We start from the raw sequence: 20131 nt of genomic DNA, 5'->3' as shown, positions 1-20131 counted from the left end.
TGTTTTTCCTCAATCAGCCGAACAGCAGGGAACAGCCCAGGGCCAAGTCCGTGCCTCTGCAAGGAAAGCCTCACGAAGCCCTGCCTGGGTTTTGGGGTGAGGGGAGCTGTGCGCCTTCGCAAGCCAGCAAGCTGTGTCCGGCCCTAGAAAGCATCCAGCCCCTTAAGCAGGCAGGTGGCTTTGCACCCTCCTTCCTTTGGGCTCCCACTTTCTTGAAAGAGTCAGGACTGCACCAAAAGAATTCAAATCCATCTTTTTTTCCGATGTAATTTCAGTCCTTTCATAACTCCTCATTTGAAGCGCCACAGAGCCAAACTCTGATTTTTGCAATATCACTCTAAGTCTGACAGCATCAGCTTCTTCCCTCTCAAATCCACCTCGTAATCTCCTGGTTTGATCGATTACCTTTTTGAAAGGCAAAATAGATCAATGCAGGGATGGAGAACGTACCTGGGCTCTCAGTGTCTATATCTTCACACAGATTTGCAGCCCTTCAGATTGCAGAGAAAAGGATTTTCAGATTTATACACAGCAATATTTGTACGAATGTCTTCTCTGGCCACAGAAAGAGGAATTTTCACAGGAAAAAAGAAACCAAGTGCATGATCTCACTTACCAGGCCTCCGGGAAACAAGAACCTGTGAAAACCTGAATATGTCAGAACCAAAATTGCCTCTGATGTTTTGTTTCTTCCCTTGGAGATTCAAAGCAGCAGCATCCTGCGTGCTGGGTGTGGGAGCTGGGGCAGAGCCACGCACGGGCTCCGGCTCTCCCGCACCCCGCCCCAGTAACACACACATCCACAGTCCCAGTCTTTAGCTCTTTCGGCCTCTCCTCACTCCTTCCGAAGGAGGGGAGGACTCTCAAGAGCACATAATATGTGGCCACATAATTACGCACTGGGGAAGCAGAGATCAGTTTTCTCAATTGAATATTATGACAAAATAAAGAAAAATATAAGAAAAAAAACTGTCTTTACTAATTTTAAATCAATGCAAAGGAACAAGATTGCGGACAAAACCCAGAGCAAGTAAGACAGAATACAGTGCAAAGACACTGCTTGACACCCTCCACTGCACAAGAAGCAAGATTGAGTCCATAATTAGAAATCCTGCAAATTGTGCTGTGTCAAATCAAACAAAGCTTTCCAGAATTGAGGTGAACCTCGACTAAACCCTCCTCAGCACCATGACCTCTGGCAATCCCCAGAGCCCATCAGATGTGCTGGAGACTTCACAGCGAGCTGGGGTGAGACTTGCAAGGCTAGAAAAAGGCTTTGGATGGCAAATTCCCATTAAATTTATGGGAGACATGGTCCATCAAGCAGCTTTAGAAGACTCACCACCAGCATCATCAAGCTTTTCTCTACGCTCAGAGGAGAAAGGCAGTTCACCATGCTTTGCACCAAAGTGCTAGCCAGCTTAGCCACTGCCCGCTTCATCCACCTGTACATCAATGTCTCTAAAAAGTCAACTTTCTGAGCAATTCACACGAGTTCCTTCCAGGCAATTTCACCCCCACCTCACATCACCCCTCACAAGCATTCATCCTCCCACTGCAAGAAAATCCCCAGATTTTACACGGAGTTAATGCTGATATTTTCCCTTACTCTTGATATTTGTCATTGCAAACTGTGCCTTCTGGGCCTCTTTTTTGCACTAATCAAAATCATACACATGTTTGAGATCAAGTATTCTCCTCATGCATGCCACAACGTGCCTGCAGGCCAACATTTTTACAAGTGGTCACTGGTTTAGGTGTTTTCCTTTTTAACACTCAACAGCATGAACCTGACAGGCAGCCAGTGGTCCTTAGAGGAATCTGTGGGGTTCATCATGACCCACAGCTGCTTTGGAGAATTTGTTGACTATTTGTGTGCAACTCGCCTGTTCCTTCCCGGAGTGGCTGCTGCAACCGATGCTGCAGGGCTCCTGCCCAGAAATAGCTTGTCTTTGAAGAAAAAAAAAATGTATTTTTCTTCCGCCTCTTTCTTTTCCCTGAGGTATCAGACAAGCAAGAACGGGGAAAGTCAGAAAACTCTCATATAACCGCAGATCCCCATCCAAGGCTGTGTAAAGCGCGGGTTGTGAGGTCCTATTCGAGGTGGAGGAAAAATGAGTATATCATAGGGTCAGTGCTGGTCAGTAGGATCTTCATCACAGTCTAGGTCTCATAGTGGTGTAGGCAAAAACCAGAATGTTGTAAATTACATTAATGTGTTGTGAACATATTTATGAATATTTAATAACACGTAGGAGAAGCAAGCGATAAAGTTATGGCTACACGAGTAGCCGAACAGGCCATAGTCTCCTCTTTGAGCCTTCTGGCAAGTGATCCGGCTCATATATAGCTGGCTGTCCTCCCCATTTTCTTCCAAAATAGGTCCCCGGTGCATATTGTCTCCTGAACCACAGCGTTATTTGGGACTGAGAGCCACGGGACAGAGGGTGGGAAGGCATCGGTTGGTACAAGGCAAAGCCATGCCGGGGAGGGCTTTGGGAATTAGAGTGATGGCCGGTGCCGGAGCGGATGGTTTTCTCATGTTTGACTTGCTCTTACGCACACGGCTCACACGGCAAACATACAGACCTGCTATGCTGAAACTGGAAGTCTACTATTTGGAGATTGTCCAGAAAACTTTTCCCGCTAGGAATTCAAAGAGTTCATACTGAAGAGCTAACATCTGCAAAACATCCTAAAATGCTTATCTCAGGTTAGCTTTTCTTCAGCAATTCTATAAACAACCTGTCCTAAAAATAACCCGACAAGGAAAGGTCAAATGGAGTACAGCCATAAGATACCCACGATCAATACTGCTGAAATAACGAACAATTCAAAATACATCACCTCAGTCTTGTTCCTCTTCGTCCACCATCAAACCAACATAACATTGATAATCCTACCAATGCAGAAGACAAAGAACAAAACACAGTAAGTAGTTTTGAGTTATGGAACAATAGGAAATTAAAAAAAGGCTATGTTTGAATAAATATAATTTCTGTAAGCTAAAAGATATAGAATTTTTTTTAAATAATCATATCTCCCTTTTAGCCCCTGTAATTAAAATTTGCATTCAGTTTAATAATGGCACGTGAATGTATGCCTGGCCATGTGAGGCTGAGCCCCTGCATTTATCACTTCCATGGACAGAAACCCTGTAACGGAAGCAGACTCAGAAATCAAAATGCAGATTTGGGTTCCAATGAGATCTCTCATGCTCCTCCGTCCACTTCTCCGTGCTCTGATAAGGATCATTTTATATGTGCTCATTTTTTATCTTGCATTAAACTATTCCAATTTCAAGGACATCTCTTTCTTCAAGTGCATACACCAGTAAATGAACATATTACAAAGACTACAATAAACAAAACTGCCACCAATAAAATCTCACAGAAGCATAAAATATCAGTTTCGGTAAAAGCGCAATATTTGGAAGGGCCATTTCTGTGTGTTATGCTCTAAGGTCTTCAATTAAGGCTGCTTGTTTCTCTCTTTTTTAAGCATGAACAAATCTCCAAAAGAAGAAATGGAACAGGCATCCTGTTATATTGCAAATATATAACTCTTATATAAAATACCTGTTTATCCACTAGCCAACATATAATTTTCCTGCCACTCTATAAACCAATGTGTTGCTATGCCCCATCCATGCTGTGAAGTTCCCCTCCCATGAATTATTTTCCTGTCTCCATAGTAACAAACACACTTAGAAAGGAAGGAATGAATAGGGTGATGTACAAAAATGGGTGACAAGACGGTCAAAATAAAGTGAGCATTCAAAAGCTGGAATGGCCACAGATATTTCATTTTGCAGAGCTCAGCTCAGGAATGTTATCTCAGATCAGCAGGAAAATGGTCACAGCATTGCATCCCACTATTTTCCCCTCTTTCAGTCATGATGATGATTTTATGACTCTACTGCACTTGGTACCACCGTATCAAGACATCATATTGGAATAAGAAAGTAAATTATTGCTACTACAGCGGCTCACATCCACAGCCCTCAAATTTCAAATGCTCATTGGATAAACAGCCCAAATTCTGGAGCAGAATTATCTACAGGCACTACACATGGATCAAAATATATAACTGATCTTCATGCATAATAACACTGAAATGGTAAAAACGTTTCCATAGAACATGAGAACAAACTCTGCCTGTCCAGAAAAGTAAAATTAAAGAAGCGTTATCATAAAGTTTAACAAATCCTAGGTATGGTTGGATAAAGAGAGCACGTGTTATAAAGAGAGCACGTGTTATCCAGCAAAACACAGCCCTGAAAGGTCTTCACCAGCCTTTTGTACCAGCACCATTGAGAGCACCGAACATGTTTGGGTGGGGTGTTGGCTCTCTGTTCCTCGAGCCATGCTGTTGTCATATATCATGAGAATTTCCTCTCTTTAAAAAATAGCTCTAGAAAGAGAATATACTTAGATACGCAAAATCAATGTGTCTGTAGATGCCTGCATGATTCTGGTTTTAATGTCTAGTCTTGCAACTCGGTTATGCCGTTCCGTGATCTGTGATCCATTATTCTTTCTTGCTAAAAACAAAAGAATGTGGTACAAAAAATGTTTACCCTTATAACCAGAGATTTCAGGAAATACTCCCAAAGCATCTTTTTCCAATCTCTTCTCTCAATGTTTAAGGGAATTTGAAGCAACAGAGGAAGATACATTCTTATCCACTGTACAGACAAGCTGTTTTCTCCTGAATATTAGGAGTATCTTAGTATCTGAAATATTTTTTTTTCAACAGGGAAGGAAAAATATTATTCATTGAAGTCGTTAAAATGACAGCCGGAGAACCAGCTCCAAAGACATTGTTTGAGGAAAGCCAAGACCTCTTTGAGACCGTGCTGAGAAAAACTATTGTGTTAATCTACTAGCAGTTGGTTTTGCTTGTGCTGGGAAGGCAAATGTCTCCTCCCCTGCCATCATTAGCGCAGGCTGGTTAACGAGCTCCTGCGCTGCCTCCAGCATCACTGGCTGGGCTGTGCTGTCACGCCCAGCGCCGAGGTGATGAACTCCGTGTAGCGCTGGTTAAGAAGCAACATCAGAGTCCACACCTTTATATCATCAAGAGATGGTTATGCCGTCAAGATTGCAAACTGAACACACTCAGGTTGAAGTTTCAGAAGAGGTAATTCATGAGTTTTAAGTGATGGAAATCGGAATGCAAGAGAGAATGAAACAAAAAAAAAAAACCAAGCCTGGGGCTCATGAGGCTGAGCTCAGAGACCAGCCAGGAGTGGAATGGGATGAACTGAGGAGATGCCTGGGCTGCCGCTGAATACAAAGCCTGCATTCATAGCGGTAGGAGGAAGCGCTAAAATTCCCCCAAATTCTCCCAGCTTTTTCTTGGAGATTATTGCACTGGTAGCAAAAAAAAAAAACACAAACCCCAGCTTTGTTCTTGGAGGTTATTGCACCGGTAGCAGGAGTGAGATGAACACAACATCTCATCCACCAAGCGCAATGGTAGGGAAGTGGGCAGGGGTCTCCTCCCTCGGGCTGGGAAATGCCTTGGAATACCTCCGCAGGCCGAGAAAGAGGCTGGAAAAGCAAGAGGTAAAAATCAGAATTGTCTATAACTCATCACACAAAATACTGTATTTCTGTATATCAAAACCAGGAGTTAAATTCCAACTAGCCCTTAGGTTGAACAGTAATTGCCATTATCATAAAAACTTTGTCATTCAGGAAATACACTTTAATACTGCTTGCCACTTTGAAAAGATGCTTTCCACTCTGGCTTGACTGAAGTTATTCTCTGAGTGCCTGTTCAGGGCTAGGAAGGAAATCAATAATTTACATTTATTGAACTTGCTGTTGCAAGAATCACTGATTCTTTGGTTTCTGGCAGAAAACAGTCCAAATGCAAAACCAGGCAGTACTTAAGGAGGGAGGATAAGGCCAGCTCCCTGGCCCTGCCAGGCCGCGCTCTCCTGCCTCCGCAGCACGGCAGCGCTCGTGAATCAGCGCCATCTCTCCCAGGAGTACTAGCTGTGCTGTGGAGGTAAATAAGCTTTTTTCCTCCTCTCCTGGAGTAATGAATTTCTTAAGAGTCTTCCCAGAGAGAGCACACGGCCGTGAAGGCTGTCGGACTCCCCGGCCAGAGAGAACACTCGAACCGGAGCCAAACCTCCTCTTGCTTTTTCAAACCATCTGCTGCGTCCCTCGGGGAAAAATAGGAAGCACAAAACAAAACCACAGATCTGTCCCTTACTGGAAAAACAATCACTTGTTATGTTTTCTCTCTTTTCTTGAAGGGGACAGACTACCATTTACCCACTCTTAATCCTCCACACTCCAATTTGGCCGCCATGAAATTGTATGAGCTGGCTTGATTTAAAAACTGAACTGTGCTGTATCTCATGAGTGAAAATGCTTAGGATGAGCTAACAGTGTCTGTTTCTTCTGCTGCAATACAGCCTTTTTGTTGGTTTTATTTTTTTTCTCCTTGCTGTTCTTTTATTTTTCTCTTAAAAGAAAAGACACCTGGGGCAGTTCATCTATTTTGATTTTCAGAAAGACTCACTGTGCCAAAGATGAAGCGTCACCTACACTAACGAGAGGTAGTTTGTTGAATAACCCATCAGAATTACTTCCTAAAGAGACTTCCACAAGGAAAATTAGCTCTTTGGTTTGGACACCCTGTACCATGCAGACTCCAACAACTACAAAAGGAATAGTTAAGTTTTTTTTGTACGTGTGCGTTGCTGAAACGCTGTTCCTTCAGCTAGGAAACTGAACTACCCACGCAACACACACACACACCATTCAAATATCCAAAAAGCCAAGAAAACTCAAAAGGCAAGAGAGCATCTTTGAGACCACCTGAAATATGAAATATTTGTAGGGAATTAAAGAGCAGAACATTTTAAAAACTTATATTTATGCAGCTACAAATGTCCAGACCAGTGCGTATCTGCAGTGTGAGATATCTTGTACCTGATTCAGATGAAAAATTCCCCGTAGTCGTTGGCAACGACTGCCATCGCAACCAAAACACCAGGGACCGAACCGGGAACCTCCAGAAGAGCAAGCACACGCACTCAATGCAGTGGTTCACCCACCGCATACAGAGGCAATGCCTCAGGCACTGGTGTAGCAACGTGTATTTCTGTTTATGCCACTAAAACGACTGCATTTGGTTTTAATTCATTGGTGAAATTTTTACTCCTGCACACTACAGTCCCGAACTTTGAGGTATGAGCGACTGAAGCTTTTGGAGTGAGCACCCACTGCCAGTTCCCATGGAAGTTAAACATTAGCATCATCTTACAGGGTATAGGGAGTGAAAGCTTAACCTTAAAATACAACCAAGCAGTGATTTTTTTTTTTTTTTGTAAAAAAAAAGCCAGTGTAAGGAAGCTTCGCAGGCACCCCTGAACTGTGAGAAGTGAAGCCTATTTAAATTAGATGGGAGTTTGGAAACATGTTTAATTACAATGTTGATAAGACCTAGTTTTCACCAGAATGACTTAGAGAGACTTTCTGGATCATTTTACATTTTTCTTCATGGTTGGCCTATTTTGCTGGTAATTCAAAAGGCTCAGAAACACAAAAAAAACCCTCTTTCGCTGTTTTCTCAAAAGCGTCTGAAAACAAGATGACACCTCCCAGTGATGTAAGCTAGCTTTGCTAAGCCTAGTGTAACTTCCCTGGTTTATACCAGCCAAATACATTGCTGTTGATGCTTTGGGAATTTCATCAGAAGTTGTACTTTTCAGAAATTGATTGCTGTTCTCAGCGTTCTAATCCCCGTCAGGTGGTGAGACCCTTCAGCTCCCATTCACGTCAGTGAAACCCAGCAAAAGTCCTGTCAAAACCAGAGACCAATTGCCTGCAGAAATGCTGGTGTTAGCTAAAATTGATCATAAAATACTTATTGAATTGCTAAAAGGTGCCTAGCTAATCCTTTCAAACCCTATAAATATATTTCTTGCTGAAGAGAGAATCTTCATGTCATTGGAAAAGCAGACTACAAACCCAGGAAAGATTTGTTGGCTGCAGATGTGCTTCCTGGAGCCCTTGCCAGAAAGGGTGGGGAGCAAAGCAGCGAGCTGCAGACGCAGGTACAGGAGAACACAGCCAGAAGGACCTGGCCCAAAGGCAGGACCAACCGGCCCGACAGAACTTCCACCAGATTTCTGTCCAACTCATTGATGGAGATCCCACCACCTCCCTCAGATTGCCCCACTCTTGATGCCAGAGGGACTGAGCACTCTCAAAGTCTGATGTCAGCATGCAAATTAAATAAATATTAAATATTTAAACTATAAATTAAAGGGTTTTGTTAATTTTCATTCACTTTGCAGCAGTGTTTTTGTTCACAATTGCTTTTCTCAATTTGTTTTCAAAATTTTATAATTCTACAACGGAGTACAGAATCATTCATTTCTGTAAACCTTTCCATGCTAGTGATTAAAGCGCTCTGGAGCTGTCTTGAATGGAAAGCAAAGCCTCTTGCTGCAAATGTAATTAATTCTCAAACTCAGCTGAATTCTGCTAGATTTAAAGCACGTCATTACCGTGTTCAGATCTTTAGAAGAAACTTGTGCTTGAGTAATACCCAAACTACTTCTTGTGTTTTGTTCAGAATCCATTTCAATAACAACATCAAGCAGTTTGAATCTTGGAAGGATGAACTCAGAAGTTGACAGGAATTTTGCGGGAGTGGGAAGAAGGAACCAATAATTTATTTTTTTTTTATGTTAAAAGATTTTTCTTGTGTTCTTAAACATGGACACTAAACTTTCTAAAGACACACACAGCACCTTTCATCACATAAACAGGAACTGAGAATTTTATAACAGATTTTCTTAATTAATTATTTGTGAGTGAACCTTTCTTGAAGTAATTTCTCCTCCTACTTGTCTCTAAAATTACTAACCAAAGTAAAGGTCTATGAAGTTCTACGTGGTCCTTTCTTTTACCTTTTCTTCTTACCTTTTTCTCACTGATCTCTCTACAGTGAGAGATTTTCAAAAACTTTCTCCTTCAGAATAAATAGAACAGCCCCCTCTGTCCATTTCATTGTTAATCCTGCAAATTTGAAAACAGGAACCTGAGCGGGTTCTTACCTTTCTATGCATTTACTCCAGCAGAAGGGCTGCATGATGCCTTCAACTAAACCAGTGCAACTGCACCAGAAAAAAAAATGAGGCAGCTACATATAGAAGGAAAAAAAGTAAAACAACCCAACCAGAAAGGCTTGTGTCTTCTCTTCTACATTCACACAGAGTGCAAAATTGAAGAGTGTCTACTGAACATCTCCTGATGCTGGGGTCTCCTTGGTGGAGGGCGCTGGGGGATACTCACTCTTCCCAGGTCTAATGGGCTACTCTCTGCCAGCTTGAGCGTGACTTAAAACAGCTTTCAGGCTGCTCTAATCTATTCTGTTATCCCAGGATCCTGGTGGGAATGTACTATCTGTGGAAGCTCAGCAATATAGAGCTGTGTCGCAGCTCCTCTTGGCCCAAGCACATCGTTATTATTTGCTTTCGGGTTGCTCCAGGGAAGCCCAGGGCCACGCTGTGCTCAGTGCTGTGGAAACGTGGCAGAGAAACACTCTCCCAGCAAGTGACAAGAGGCAAATGGCCTGGGACCAGTTGGCTATGGGGTGTGGGGCTGTGTGGAAGAGGCTCCCTCTGGCTCAAAGTCCTCTTCTGCAAAGGAAATCTCTGCTGAGCACTCACGGCCCAGAAGCCCAGAAGAAAAAAGCAGAAAGCCAACAAATTGGGTTTGCTTTCTTCTGAAGACAAAAAAAAAAAAAAAAAAAAAAAAAAAAAAAAAAAAAAGATAAAAGAAACCACATTTTAATATTTGGGCAATGTCATAAGTTGAAATTATTTGATCTTGAATGAGGAAACTTCACCAAGGAAACCTTCCCTACCCTCACCATTGGGGGCCAGGACTAAAACCATCGCTGCGCAGGCTTGAGGAAGATTTAATCTGAAAACTTTCAGGCGCTCATTCAACATTGTTAACTGGATTTCAGGCACCAGAAGGGAAATACTTTCTCCTTTGAATACAAAAATCTAGTGGGATTCCTTTGTAATCTATACTTTTCTCTAGGCCTTTTGAAGCGTAACTTTAGGCTGAGTTCAAGTGAGTAGTCTTTATTTCTGCTTCCTCAGAGCATTTTTACTCTGGGGCTCACTATTGCTTTGTTTGCTTGGGAAGGAGGACAAAAAACAAAGAGTGAATAGAAATTACCCTCTAAATGGATGCTTGGCATGCCTACAGTCAGCTGAGAAATGATTTTACTTATTAAAGATGTGAAAATCCTCGCTTCTGTTGCATACCTAAATTTTCACTTAAGCAAGATAAGTGCAATCTGAAAAAGGAGCAACCGGCTCTTAGGAGCAGCAGAAGTGGGTACTTTGAGATCATCAGTATTTTATAATGCAAACTGGGAGAGAATAGAGTCTGAAATATGGCCTTAAAAATGGCTTCAGCGATGCAACGGCAGCTTTCCCCATTTGCCTGACGGTTTTAAAGATGTTCTTGTTCCAGCAAAAGAAATAGCACCGATATTTGTCATAAGAGGTCACTGCTTCTTTTATCCCACAGTTGAGGTTTTATGCTGCACAGCTCAACCTCTGACTCATTCAGAGATCAAAAAACCTTGTGACAAAGGACGATGAAAGATGTGTGCAGTGCTGGCCCACAGCACACCATCCCCCTCTCTGATGTGTTCCACTGTGTGCAGACACTGCCCTCCGACAAGCACTTTTCTATTTATAATGGTATAAATATCCATTTATTTAGCTGTATTTTGTACATGTAACAGCATCACTTTGATGTTAATCCATCCCCCTCTTAGTGAAATTTAAGTTCTGCAGTGGCTTTCCACTGGTTTTGGATGACATAATTCCCATTTTAACTAAATTTACTCAATTTTAAAATTATTTTTCTTGTTTTAACTTTAAAATTCCCATTTAGCTCAAAACAAAGAGTTTTGCTTTTAGTTTGCCAAGTTTGCCGGTAGCGATGTCGCTAGCTAAGCAAGCAGCTACACCGGCGATAATGCTGGGTTCAAGTCTTACTTCTCTATTATTTTCCTCTCTGAGGGCAGGTTTCTTCTACATGGGCTCCTCACCTCCTTTAAGAGCCATCTCTCATCAGGCAGACGTAGTTCACTCGGCCCACACCCAGCTTCCCTCTGGCTCTCAGCGGGGGTGTTGGTAGATTTGGGGGTCACCGTTCCAGAAAAGCGGAGGGTCACGAAGAGTTTTGTCCCTGCAAGAAGAGCGGAGAAAGGATCCACAAGAAAACGTTCCTCAAACAGCAGCATCTGCCCGAGCCCCTGCCGCTGTATCTCAATGCAAGGTAAAGGGGAAACAGCGTGAGCAATTTCTGCCTGGCAAATCTCTAAAAACAAGCAGGGAATTTATCACGAGAAGCGGCACTCGCGGTAACAAGGACGCGGCTTCCCATGTTTGGCTAGGAAGGACTCCTAACAAGCTTCAAGAAGATGAAGCCTCCCTATCCTGTGGATATTTCAGCATAGTAATGCAGTAAAAGAATTGGTCTTTCTCTCAAGAAAACACCCCACGCTGCTCATTGAGAAATACTAAGAAGCTTAAATAGACGTTGTCCTCCCGTTGTATTGTGGTACCTCTGCAGCACACAGCGAACACCGCAGGAGGCACCACTCCCTCCAAAACGCTGGAGAAAATAATATCATAGTGTACGTGAATCACTGTCATGAACAAGTTGTAACAATTTAATACATTTATTGGAAGCTAAATTTTCCATATTTTCAGCAAGTTCCTGTGCCCTTTGGGATATATTGTGTAGCTCAAACAACCAGCTACTGTCCCCTCCAGCAATAAAACGTTAATAGACTGGAAATTTTCAATTGCGTTACTATGAATGCGATGCAATTTAATTTTATAAGGGGCCATCAATAATACATAAAAAATATTGTAAAATGTAATGTGATGATTTTAATTCCTAGAAGCAGGTCTGGAGAAACAGCAGATGAAGTGCATCGCTAAGCAGGTGCCAAACACAATTATTTACTCACGTTAAACTCCGCCTGCCCAGATCTGGTCAGACAATGACTATGCGAACACCTTGCCCTGCCGACCGCCTCCCTGGAGTCATGTTAATTAAATCTTCTGTCTAGCAAATTGCATAAGACTCTGGTTTTGGAGATTAATTAACTATGCAGGAAACAGGTTGTAAAAAGTGTTATTTTCAACCAACTTAATATTTGCTATTAGGGCAGAGGCTGGAGCTTGACAAAGAGGATATATTTTTCCATTATCCATGCAGGCTCTGATCTCCGGCCTGACGACATAATGGGAACACATTACGGACCTGTCACTGGGGACAGTCACAAGTATAAAGTGTAAAGAGAAAGAGGTTTTTAAAGACATTTTCACCTCTGGAAGGGTCTGATCTTTGGTGACAGAAGTGGGACAGCAGAGACAGACAGTCAGCAGTGCTCTGAAAACACATCTTGCATTACCGCCATCCTATTTTTCCCATGCCCGTGATTCCCAGGGATGAAATTAGCCTTTTTCATTCAACCAGATAAGATGGACCAGGTTGTATCAACCAGATGTGAGGAACCAGGTTGCACCAGATGTGCAGCCTTTGGCATTCTCTGTGGCTCCAGCCCTCTACAGTGACCCTCTACCTCCTCCTGGGGCCCGTTTTGGGACCTACCATATACATCTCAAACACAGTGAAAGGATATTAAGTCATGTAAGGAGAAAGATGAGGAGGAGACTTTTGATTAGCAGAGGGTTTCATTGCAAGACAAATTTCTGTTAAAAAATGTAAATGTAGAATTTCTCTCTCCCACTTGTGCCTTCATGTCTGCTGAAGAGCATGGTAGCCACTAACCCTTCATCTACAGCCTAACTTTTAGTTTAGTTACCTCTTAACTAAAAAGATAAATTGGGTATTTATCTAACATTTGCACACATAAATGGCATAGAATCTTTATTTTAGCAGCTGTAAGAACCAAAATCCAAGTGGCAGCACAAGCCTGCTCTGTCACTCAAGAACAAGTAAAGCAATTTTTTTTTATTTAACATGATGTGAATGCACATCACAAAGCTAATACAACGTAAGGCGAGAGATGTGCTTTATCGCTGCAAAGCAGAGCCCGGATAACCACAGAGCCTAAATTGCACTGCAGACTTTCTAGTGCAGTCAGGAGGAGATGTTTCTGTGTTGAGACAAGGCCAACGTATCCTCCAGTCGTGTAGAGCAGCACAAAAATACTGTGTCAGTAAGGCTTCTTTTGCTTGCCAAATCAGCATTTTTGCTGGCATAAACTTGCCCAAGTGCATTATTTACAGAAATAGCAGACAACTTGGCTTCAAGAGGAGCTCTGGGACAGGTCCTCGGGCAACATTAGCAGCCTCCCTGGACTGAAAGTGGTGGGTTTACTCACACCAAACGTATGATTTGGAAAAGATATGGTGAATGCTTCTATTCAAAAAGAAAACCTGATACTCACACCAGATCTTTTCAAGCCAACGCGTCCCACAAACATAAACACCATCTTGCATAGAGTACACGGCGGTGATCAGGCTCCTGATAGCTGGCACAGGAGGAGACAGCAGCTGAAGACAAACAAGACCGAAAAGATACCAGACATTGGTCTTGTACTTGAAACAGCCTCGCATGAGGCAGGAATATTCATACCACACTTATTTTCATCTAGGAGAGCTCTTAGAAGAAGTGTTGGGTCTGAAAAATTCTGTGAGAAGTGGATTCAAAAATAAAGGCTCTTCCTATCAGCCTCCTCTTTGAACAACTCTCACCCGAAGACCAAGCTTGGCAGATTTGTGGCTGATGTGCTGGGTTGTGACATCTGAAGTCAGATTGCAACTTGACGGGGGAGATCCAATCTGACAGGATGCATCAGCTTAAGATGCAGCAACTGAGGTCTTAAAAATATGTTTTTCTCTTTGCTCCGCAGTTTTGACAAAAGCCTTTTTTTTTTTACAAAAATCACGTATCAGGTACTCCCTGCCTCAGCTCTCGGCTGACTAACGGGCGGGCTCTGTCACAGACCCCTGGAATGTTCTTCACAAAAAAAAAGTGGGGTTTTTTTGACATTTCACAATGTATGTTCCTATTTCAATACCCAGATCACTGACTACGTTTTCTTGAGGATAATAGTTTCAAATTGAAATAACTCCTGTGAAAGTGACAAATCAAAGGACTTGGAGCACAAGGCCCCAGCTCTGTCCTCCCCTTTCACACTGGTTGGTATCATTTAGGATGACAGATTTTAACTGCGGGTAGCAGCCTGACCCCCCCCATACCTTTGGCTGGGCTCCTTCCTGAGCTGATGCCGTTTCCCCTTGTCTCACCAAAGCATCAGTGAATCAAATTACCGTCTCCTTCCACAAGGTGTGAGCCTTCAAACGGCACAGGAAGCATCCTCTTTAAAATAAGCCTGTTTTGTAACATCCCTCATGTGCGGCCACTTCCATTTTACCAATACGTCAAGGAGACTAAACAGACGCAATTTGCATCCCAAAGAGTCCGAGTCTCTAAATCAGAGTGATCTATATGATAACTTGCAGTTAGTTAAACCCTGTTCATTACACCAACACAGATCCCCACTGACTCACCCATTAGTATATTAAGCGTAATTATGCCGAGAGAAAACTCGCTGAGCCTAAAAAGACAGTAAAACCTACTGACAAGCAATTTACAGCAACTCGCTTATTAGCATCTGAATTTGGGTTGGGAAGCACGGAAGCTCAAGATCTCCTTTTCCACCTGCAGAGCATCCACACTCAGCCCTCAGTGGTGGCTCTGGCCCCAGCAGACTCTTTTTAGGGCTGTTCAGTGACATGTAGACACCAGAATGTTGCTAATTCTCAGCAGCTAAGATTGTCTTTGTTAGTAGGGAAGCGATCAAAACAAAAAAATAAAGGCTGCTGGTGAGGATTTGTCTCCACTTCCTTGGTGCAGCTTCAAATAAGAACAAAAGCCGAAGAGCAGCTGACGGCATCGGGTGCCCCAAGCTAAGGCAGAGTGATACGTAGAGAAAAAGCATCTGAACAGAACAACACTGAGACTGGTAAAAGTAAAGTGAAAAAAATCATACACTCAACTGTGGACAAGTAATTCAACTCAGCTATTGGTCATAATAAAACTCTTGACCTTATCTCTTAGCTTTCCAAACGATGGCATCGTTTTGATGGCATCTGAGAGTGGGTATGTCTGAATATGATCGGAGACATACCAGCTCTTTCCTGGCTGAACCATGTGAAGCTGGAGAACAGTATCTGTCCTAAACAACCAAATTACATAAAAATTAGTCACATCCACATCCCTGTCACTGGGGTTAGAAAATACGCTTGGGTAAACACTACATGGAGCAATCTCACCAAATTCAGTGCTAGGCTTTTGTGCTTTCAATTGTTTTTTTCCTGACTATGAAGACCACAAACTGTGTTTCCATGCTAATTCACTTGTGTCTTCATAGGGACAAGAGGAGACAGAAAAACTTAATAAAAGAGAACAGCTATGGAGGGACTAATACAATCATCCTCAAAATCATTTCAGTTTGAATCAAAGCTTATGCCAGCTTAGGAGATCGGTCCCACATCCTACCCTGTCCTACTTCAAGTTACCACGACTGAAAAGCATGCCCTCAGAAAGAGCAATATCAGATCGTTACTTTGCATGCTCTTTTGCTCACCTTTTTACATATTTCTCTCAAATTTCGTAATTCGTACAGGAGATAAGACGATTTAGAGGATAATTTTTTTAATGATACGCTCATAAGCTTAACCTTGTATTGGTAACTGGTTTTGAGTAGCAATTGAGTTCTTTGCAAAAGAAGAATGAGCCAATTTAGTGAATTAATAAGTCATTAACTCTCAGGGCATGCACACTGCCATAGGCACGAGCCTGTTCTGGGCACACTGTGAGGAGCCCTATCTGCAGGAGATCACAGCGATGGGACAGGAGAATTGCATGTCCCTTCCCAGAAAATTAAATACCGACTTGAAAACTCAAGGTGTGTTTTCACAGCCATCTGAAAACATCAAGGGTGCAAGGAGTGCCCTGGAACAAAGTGCTTGTTCAAGCCCAGGCTGTCCTACCAGCACTGCTTGTGCCAGTGGAAATCTACCCACCTCTGGGTCCTTGAGCAGCCTGTGGTGGGAGGACCACCAGCCTTTCATGGATAAATCCTGGCCCAGCTGGTTCTCAATGTCAGGTGGAAAAAAGCATCACAGACATGGTCAGATCCTCAGCTGGGCTGAGCTGTCAGCAGCTCCTTTGAAAGAAACTGTGGTATTTCAAGCCCACAGAGATGCTGCCTCACTCTGGTGGCAGATAGGGTTTTTTTCCAAGAACTCATATGTCTTCACAATAACTGAAGTCAAAATGAAATGCAAGTGTTGAGCAGGCCCACAAAGCATGACTGCCAGGAGATATAACCCAACTTACCTGCTTCCAACATCTCACCGACGTTTGGTCCTGGTGGCATCTGCCAGATTTGCTTCACTCACAAGACTCCCCAAGACCCATAAGACAGCTTAGATCTCCATGCCAATTTCTAAGCCACATGAACTGCCATGAGAAATATCACCACGTACCAAGAAGCCCTTCAAAGCACCAGCCTTGGACAAGTTTTGGTGTGAGGTGTTCAGCTTCTGCAGTCACTGGCATGTTGTTGTTGTTCTGCTTTACAGAGCAACTGCCAAAATGTAAAAGAAAACAAGTTTTCTGCATGAGAAATGTGTTTCTAGCTCAGATGAGGAAAGAATAGTTCATTTTTTTTAAAAGAATAGTTAGAAAATTGGATATTTCTGAGAAATAAGCTCTGTGAATATAAACTAGGCGAGTCCCTGAAGATCTGCAGTTTCCCCAGGAAACCTCTATGAATCTTGTCAAGCACACAGTATGAATAATTCCTAAAACAATTATCTGGTGAAGTAAATAGGTGGCTCAACAAGTTAAAGTACGTGCTTATGAGGATGAGGGCCTAACTGTAGGGAGACAAATCTGAGCAGGGTGCTGCTCCATGAAGTTCGGTGGCATCGCACCAAGGCTCTGCCCATCCTGCGAGGACACAGGTGGTGAGATGCCACAGGAGCAGACCCCCAGCCTCCCTGTCATTGAGCCCCAGCTCTCCCCTGAGCAAAGGGTGCCCCTTTGATTGCATTACATAGCGATTTTGAGATATTAATAGTAAGCTAAGACATGCTCAACACTCACAAGACCTAACACATCACTTAGTGCTAATGATAATTGGGCTGTGCCTGTGCTTTGTCACCCTCAGAAGGGACCACAGAAATTATTCCTCCACACAAGCCCAGGGGGAAGAAGGGATATGAAGAACAAGGGCTTCCCTAACGTCTGCTGAAAAGGCTGCAATTTCCTGAACGAGAATCATAAGAGAAATTACTTTCATATGAAAGATATGCAGGGGCTTATAAATATTTATGTAAAACTTGCAAAAAATACATGGTGCTGCATAAATAAAATATTTTTCAAAACAGTTAAAAAATGACAAGTGCTTTGTGACAAGCACCTGGGATATTTTTTTTCCTGTTCTGAGAAGCATTCATGCAGATCTGGCACTGCTGTACTGCACTTGTATAAATCATGGTAAGAGATAGTGGAGAGGGAATAAAGGTCCAGGTTAAAGAGCTGTGTTAAGTATTTCCCTCCTACCGTGCTCTACAGGTCCTCTCTGGCCCTCCTCTGCCCTCTCAGCAGGTCCTCACACACATGATGCTTCTCCACCGCCATAAAAAGAGAGAGAAAACACTGCCTCAGCAAGTTCAGCTCTCTTACATAAAATTATTTACTTAATATAAGGCTGAACTAGAAGGCCCTGAATTGCCTTGTCCTGGTCCGAGTGCTCAGAAGGCATTCTGTGGCCGCTGGGGCAATGTTTCTCTCCAAAGCTCAGCTCCTGCAAAAGGTCCTGGTTTGAAGGCCAGTTATATAGGCCACTAATCAACCCAACCGACCACAAATTTAGACAGAAGTCTGCTATGTGTACATTAGCATTTGTTTATGCAGCTGAAATGGAGGCATCTCACAAACCTTCTCCCTTCTATTTATAGAATCGGTTAGGTTGGAAAAGACCTTTAAGATTATCAAGGTGCACCATTAACCCATTTCCCTAAGCACTACTCTACGTGTCTTTTAAATCCCCCCAGGGATGATGACTCAATCACTTCCCTGGGCAGCCTGTTCCAGTGCTTAACAACCCTTTTAGTGGAGAAATTTTTCCCAATATCCAATCTAAATTTCCTCTGGGGCAACTTGAGGCCATTTACTCTCGTCCTATCACTTTTCACTTGGGAGAAGAGACCCACACCCACCTCCCTACAGCCTCCTTTCAGGCAGTTGTAGAGAGCGATGAGGTCTCCCCTCAGCCTCCTTTTCTCCAGACTAAACAGCCCCAGTTCCCTCAGCTGCTCCTCATGGGACTTGTGCTCCAGACCCCTCACCAGCTCCGCTGTGCTTCGTCTGCGTGCCCGCCCAGCAGTACGCTGGAACGGCTGCACAATTAGCTCCAGCGCGCTCTGCAAACACAAGCTCGCCCTGTTGCTAAAATTCCCTTTTTTTCCTCCCCACCGTCTCCTCTCACTTCTCCGAACTGAAGTCCCACACCTACCCAACCACAGAGGCGTCCTCACAACTTGGGGTAACGCAGGAGCCAGGTTCGGCAGGTGCAGACATGGAGCAGCCGACACTCCCACAGATGTGGGAAGGCATTGGCAAGCGAGGAGATCACAGCTCCAGCTCTCATCGCTCTGCGTTCCTCTGTCCACGCACGTGCTGGACGAAGGCTCTGGCCGTCCACGCTGCTAAGGAGCTGGCAGCAGTTCTGTGAATATTGGCCCCTTAAAAATCGCCAGTTGGAGCAATTTGGTGAAAGCATTTGCAAGTTCAGGACAACCAAATTTATTTGCCAGAAAAGTAATAGTAGTAATTTATACTGACACCTGATAAATCCCTATGAGATTCAGAAGTTTAGATGATGAATTTGAATAGTCGCAGTCTGATGGAATGATTTGGTAGTTTGATCCTTACCTTTCACTTGAGTTTGCACATGGTCACAGTGTCTTACAGATGCATAAGAGCGCTCTCTCATCTGAGCTTTTTTCCCTATTAGGAGATCTGCATGCATTAAAAAACAAAACAAAACAAAACCCACAAAAAAAACCCCCCACATAAAAACCTCCATATCTTATTTACAATTTTTGACAAAATACTTGCATGAGGTGCAGTGGTCTGGTCTCTTCCCTGGCTGCCCAGGGCACCCAAGATGGTGTGACCACACCGAGGGGCTGCCAGAGCATTTTTAGCCCCCTGTACAGGGCAGAAATACAGGGACAAAACCAATACAAAAGTATCCAGCTCCTCTGAAAGCAAAGATCTGAATATAGGTCTGAACAAAAAGCCCGAATGTCATTAACAAAACAACCACGCCAGCAAAACTGTCTGCTCCGTACAATCCCGTGAGACCTTGTTTGAGTGTCCGGCCACTGCCGCATCCCTGAAGGTACCGGGAGCAGGGGAGACAATTTGCTGTTTTTCATACAAATTTATATTATATATGCAAAAGTGTTCCAATCCAAACGCCTGTCAGCAGTTCCCAGCACTGAGCTGTGAGAAAGCAAAGAAAGGAAAAATAACCTTCCGTTTTTTCTCAAAACTAAACAAGATAAGTAATTCTGCTTTAAACTTGGTTTTCCAGTCCACTCTTTTGCAACTCATTCACTAGTAGCTCCACGCAGACTGTTTTTTCCTTCTTGGAATCAGTTAGGTGAGTAATAAAATCCATAATTAACATGGTTATTATCATCTGGATGCCATTAGGAGGCTTAGCATTACTTTGTACCACTAAATCTAACTTATCACAGATCATCTGGGACACGTGGTATTTAAAATACATATTAAGAGTAACCACGTGGGTTAAAATTAAGAGAGGGTGTAATGAGCTTCTTAAATCACAAGGAGTGTTACTATGGGAAACACTGGAATTTTTTTTTAAGCAGTGCAACTGCCTGACTCCAAAGTTCAAAATGCTCCACCCAAAGGGTTCATCCTTCCACACTTCATTACTCTCAGCCTTTTGTACATTTAAAAAAAAAAAAAAAAAAACAAAC

This window comes from Chlamydotis macqueenii, chromosome 7 (assembly GCF_036417535.1).
Source record: "Chlamydotis macqueenii isolate bChlMac1 chromosome 7, bChlMac1.mat, whole genome shotgun sequence".
NCBI classification, from domain to species: domain Eukaryota; kingdom Metazoa; phylum Chordata; class Aves; order Otidiformes; family Otididae; genus Chlamydotis; species Chlamydotis macqueenii.
This window is presented reverse-complemented; position numbering follows the sequence as displayed.